This window comes from Hibiscus syriacus, unplaced genomic scaffold (assembly GCF_006381635.1).
Source record: "Hibiscus syriacus cultivar Baekdansim isolate YM2019G1 unplaced genomic scaffold, ASM638163v2 tig00017792_pilon, whole genome shotgun sequence".
Classification (NCBI taxonomy): domain Eukaryota; kingdom Viridiplantae; phylum Streptophyta; class Magnoliopsida; order Malvales; family Malvaceae; genus Hibiscus; species Hibiscus syriacus.
In genome coordinates this window covers 530312-536365 of record NW_024062416.1, presented here as the reverse complement: position 1 = coordinate 536365, position 6054 = coordinate 530312, and the positions used below count along the sequence as shown (strand labels likewise).

The 6054-nt window shown below is 34.9% G+C and overlaps 1 pseudogene; it reads right to left on the bottom strand.

Moving 5' to 3' along the window:
• LOC120208894 lies at positions 1-5796 on the bottom strand (annotated as a pseudogene).
• Between the last annotated feature and the right edge of the window lie 258 nt (positions 5797-6054).

Genomic DNA, 6054 nt, shown 5'->3' with positions numbered 1-6054 from the left:
CAAAATGAAAACTAAAATAAATTGCTACACGATCAAACCATTATCCAAGTCAAGATTGCTACATAAATAGAATGCTAACATGACAATCCTACAACTAAAATTACTACTGAATGAACCAACCTGGACCCCAGAGAGGAAAATATGAACTTAGATTGTATCTTAGAAATCGTGAATGGAAAGGGTATGAAAATATTCTGAGCTTTCTTATACCTGGATTTCGATTATAGTCTCCCAGCAAAACTCGTCCATATGAAAAATTGTTTAGATAAAGCTGGCCCCAGTCGCATGATTCATCGTGCTTCTTCAAATCATGAATGCAAAGGCCTGGTAATCCTTCCCTAGTGCATCAAGGGTACATCCCAGAAGGACAAGCCCAAAGTTTTCTTCTATGAGTCCAATGTATCTTCCTTTCCCATCAAGGCAAGATTGTGTTGAGCTCTTCTCTGAGCACCTGCCGTACGACGGATCATTAGAAAAATATGTAGTGAACAGACATTAGTCGAGTTTGCATGAACTTCTAGGTTGCTTGATTTTAAAAATTTTGCTGTCACTTTAGCTTTTATTCTTCAATTTGGTGCACTTGCAAAACAGCCAGCACGCAATGCATTGGGTGCTAATCTTTTATTCATCTAATTTTCTTTTCTTTTTCTTTTCGGAAAAAGCCGGAACAATACAAAACAGCATAACATGAACTGGACAAGCTTACCCTATTCAACTTAGAAGGGAGCCTCAAGTGATTCATCCCAAACTTCTGCACTTCCATTAGAGGCATCTTCGACATCGTCTTCCATTGAAAGCCTAATATATTCTCTATGTGCAAATCGGTCCCACTCTGTCAATGTAGGGTTCACACACTCCTGTTTGTTCCAACATAAACAAGGCTGTTATCAAAACTTGCATAGAAGTATGATGGTATACAGTTCCTGGTAATGGTAATATTAAAGAATAGTTAAAGTATTGCATTTACCTGACGTATGAGGAATGGATCACGAGTCTCAAAGGCCATGAATTTGTTGAGATTAAAAAGGATATTGAAAACACTTCCCGACAGTTTAGAAACTTTCAGGTCACGTAATGTGATATAGCTCTCATCCTGCAAATAAGAAAAGCTTCAATTGCTGAACATATAAAACAATCTATCTTAGTTTGCAGTGTATATAGAAAGGAGCATTCAATGGGCAATCGGCTCCTAAAAGCCCAAACCAACATATGGTAAAAGCAGTTCAGAATATAATTAGCTCATTAGATCACACTAAATGATCTATTACGAAACAACCATGAAATACCTACTTCCAGTTCAACTCAATTTGCCAGAAACCTGCCCTCTAGACAGTTGTACTATACTAACAGAAATCTGAAGTTTTAAATTACAACCAGATCTTAGCACAAAATCTGTATTCTGATTCATTTTCCATTAGCACAGTCCAATAGGCACCATATTAAACAGACAACGAAATAAAAAGAGAGCAAGAATAAAATGGTGAACCTCCGGTTTAATCATGTCAATTATTTGACATAAGATGTCCTCAAAGAGCACAGGCTCCTGTGCCATGCATTCCATTCGATGCAACTGCTCCTCATAAAAGAATTGCATTTCATTGTGTTAGAATTCCATTGATATCCAAATCTATACACTTGAACCTACATAAGGAAAAACCCACACTGAAAAAACTAGACAACAATAATAATAAATACTTGGAAGTCCAATCTTAACGTGATCATCCATAAGCTCCGGCCCTTCAAAACACATTGCTATTTTTCACCCTCAGAAAGCAGCAGCAGAAAATATTAAGGAAAATTTATAAAGATGCTAATGAATCATTTACATCAGTTATATATTGTTTGATCGAGATTAATTTCCCAATCAGTACCTTCTGACAATATTTTCAGAATTTTTGGCAAGAAATGTGGAAAAAAAAGGCTTTCTCAAATATTTAGGGGGCATTTTCAAACAAGTGAATTTATATGATAAGTAGAGGTATATTTACTTCAACATTAAGAAGATAAGCTTCAAAATATATAATCTGTGAACAAGATCTGGCATAATACCCTTGACTCTACAGAGAAAGAGCAAAAGCATAACAATACTCAAGACTCGGCTCGGACAACTTGTCCTCCTCTGCAAGGATAAAGTAAACAAAATCTTCATACCCCATCTTTCCTTCGATTTTACTTGTAAATTTTCTTGGAACCTAAGATAGTATAGAAGAAAAACATGAGTTAAAGTTCCAAATTTGTGAATGAATTTAAGTCAATCGGAGAAATGGATAAAGTGAGAGAAAAGGAAAGTGGAATGGACAAAGTTCAATTAAATGAAAAGCTTCTTCTGCATATAGAATGTGGTTTGGACCAAGGAACAAAAATGCCATCGGACTCGGACAAACCTGAGAAAATATCCTATCAACAATCCGGAAGGTAAGCGCATGATTACCATGTCTGATAAGGTTCTCCTTATCGATCAAGAAATCATGATCTGTATCAAGCTCCCAAAACTTGCAGTATATCACATAAAAGTGATCATATGAAAAATACCTGTACAAAAAGTATAAAAGAAGAGAGAGAGATTGAAATATGAAAATAATTGGCATCAGACAGGATGTGTATTAAGCATGCATGAAGAAATTATACGAACTTATTCCAAGCCAAGCCCCTGCCTCAAAACTTTATTAATGTCCTCTTCCTCATCAGCCTGTAGCATGGCATCAATCAAGTTTCCGCGTTTCAACTCCCTAAGAGTGAGGTGACCATTCTGAGATCTATTTATGTAGTAATATATTCGGTATATTACAGTTTCAGCTGGCCATGTGAAACAAAAGTTATGTTAACAAGCAATGTCAGATAAAATGAACAACATATTTGGGAACAATAGAAACAATCTAGACTTGCAAACAACTGAAAAACACTACTCATGGTTAATGTGGACTGTTTGAGAAACAGTAAACGGCAAATATAATGCGCAAGGGCTGGGCATGTTAAGTCATGTATTCTTTAAGCAATGCAATTGGTGTAAGATAATTTAGCTTCTTTCAGCACACAATATACAGAATATGTTTCTATGGCAACGCTCTCATATGCTCATTAAATGGACAATAATCAATCCTAATATAATCTGAACAATCTAAGATTACTCTGGATTAAACTAAAAAAAAGATGTTTTATAAGTTGTGTGAATTCGTCATCCTAAGCATATGCATTTTAGAAAATGGAAGCATAGCCATTGAAACTAAAGACTAGAATGAGAACTACACTGCCAAATTGCCAATCATTCTTACTAAAGATTTGTGACCAGCATGCTAAACAAGAACATGACTCTTGTTTTCTATGCACAATATTCTTCCATCAAGAGAAGTGCAAATTTCAACATTAGTTCATCAAAGAACAGGTATGCATTCCTGCTTTATTAATATGCTATTTTCATTTTATTAATAGTTTTTAACATAGCATTTTACATTATCAAACATATTAGAAACAGAACTACTTCATCAATGAACCAGGGTAAAAGTTCACTCGTAGAAATTCCCATGAAAATATATGCATTCAAATTTGCAAGTTCAGATATTCAGCATTTAGGGTAGGAGTTAGTTTGGAAGCAACTTATACAATGTTCAAATGCCTTAGATATTGTAAAAGTGGGGGGAGGGAGGGATATCGAAAAGTGAAAAAGCACCCAAAAATAAAAAATGAAATGAGAAACAGCCAAATGTATCAAACAGATAAAAAACAAACCATATCTTTCCTGAAACTCAGGTGTAATGTGTAAGAATTCCAACCCTGGATGAGTTGCCAATAGTTCTCGGAGCACAGGTTTGAAGTCATCCTGTCAAATCGGAAAATACAGAAAATAAATCAATTTAAACATATACTATTAGACTATCAAAAAATAATGTTGTGGATTTTAATAAAGACCTGAGTGAGGAATTTGAGATCAGGTTGCTTTAATATTGTATATACTTGGGTTGCCATATCCATGGTCAGCATGTTGCCATTGACCCAATAATCAATAAATGCATCTCTGCAAGCAGTTAGATAAATATTCAGTAAAAGCTACAGTTCAAAATGACGATAATTATATCAAAGCTAAAATGAAATTACAAGGAGAGCAACAGGGAGAGCACCAAATTCTCTATATTTTCAAATAAATATCCCAGCAGTTCAAGAATATGATGGATCTGAGATATAAGTATAGCTGTTCTATTTCCATGAACAAGAAAGTATACCTTGTAACCAAATGAAGGCAATTTGCAGATTTACTTGGTCACTAATTTGAATTCTGAAACGTATAAAAGGTTAAAAAAAATGAACATAAGACGAGTTCCAGAAATGTGTTAAAGAACACATGCATTTATCTTACCAAGCAACTGCAACCCATCCGGATGGCTGTAGAAGAACTGGCTGATTCGAAACATGCATTGTTCTTTTTAGATCATTTGGAGGCGGACGACCATTTTTGAAGTAAAACTGGAGGTATTCTCAAGTACAAATGTAAAAAGTTATTGCTGATTTCAGAAAAGAAAGGAAAATACAGCATATAAAAGCAATAAAACACAACCAAGAAATCAAGAAAAGAAAACTATAATATCAAATAAACAAGATCCAAACCTGGGGTATGAACTCTTTCACAGGCTCGCTAACTACTTTCAGCGGAGAACCTAAGTTTGAAGGACCAGCCCTTTGTTTTGTTATACGAGGGGAGCCAGACACACTTCTTGGTGAAAGGGGAGGCGCACTGCCAGCAGGAAACAAGGAAGGTAGAGCATTGCTTGTTGTTGTACTTCCAGAGGAGACATTTCCAGGAACATTCAAGGGATTAGGCGCCTTTGCATCAGTAACCAATGATGTCACCTGGCAAAGTAAAAAATTAAACAAATTGTCAACTCCGCACATAGGCTCAGAGGACATTTTAATAAATCACAAGAATTCAAATATTCTGTTTCAAAGACGGGGTAAACATTCCATATAGAAATACATATGAGATTATTGGCTTCCTCTCATTCAAGAACATACAAAAAGCTATTCTGTAATATTGTTACAACTGTTAAGCCTCCAACACAAAATCAATTTGCACATAAACACAACTGAAAAAAGATACTTGGAAAAATAACAATCCGAGGTCAAATATTCCTTTCACATCAATTGAATCCACTAAATTGCCTAAATTTATTCTTGGTTCGCAAACATGTTTACAATGAACTAAATACGCAAAGTAGAACCAAAATAATGTGTCATCAAATATAGTTTAATTATCATACGCTTAAACTAATTTTCTTTTCAAAAAAATAATTTACCATCAATAATCAAGCAAATAACTGGTTAGAAAAATGCAAGGAACTGACCAGAAAAATTCAAAGGCAATAACTATTAATCATTTTCAATTCAAGATATGAAGAAACAAATCAAACACCCCGAAGATTCGAAATCAGCTAACAAAAAGTACCAGCTTGTAAGCATCGGGGAGCGAAAGCCACTGTTCGAAAAGCTTCTGCGTGAATTCAGGATTGGATTTGAGAACAAACGGAGACATCTCCTGGAGCTGCAACAGCTCCGGATCCAAACACGCTATATCTCCAACAGAAACTGCCTCCATTTTCTTTTCTTCGCATAACCAAACACAGCTCAAACAAAGTTTCCTCACAGATAAAATATAATCAACTTCAAAAACGTAAAACCAACATATCTAAGCTTCGAAACTTATTTTTAGTAAGTAATTGAAAAATGTGAACGAAGTACTTCGATTTTGAGCTGGGAAACAACTGGAAACCCTTGATCTCCATGTAAACAGGAAAACCGAGCTAGAACATTTTGTTCCTTTTTTTTTCTTTGACGTTAGCAAGTGAGTGATTTGGGACAAAACCACGTGCTTTACAATTTTTAGAAGAAAAAATGCTAAGTGAGAGATTCGGGAGGTAGATCAGCTAAGAAATTACAGAGATTTGACAAACATCTAAGAAGAAGAAAAGGAGCAGCAGATTATTTTTATTTTTATTTTTATTTTTTACTTGAAAGAAAAAGAGTTTACCGATTTTCATGAGAATAGTTGAAATAATTCCACGTGTA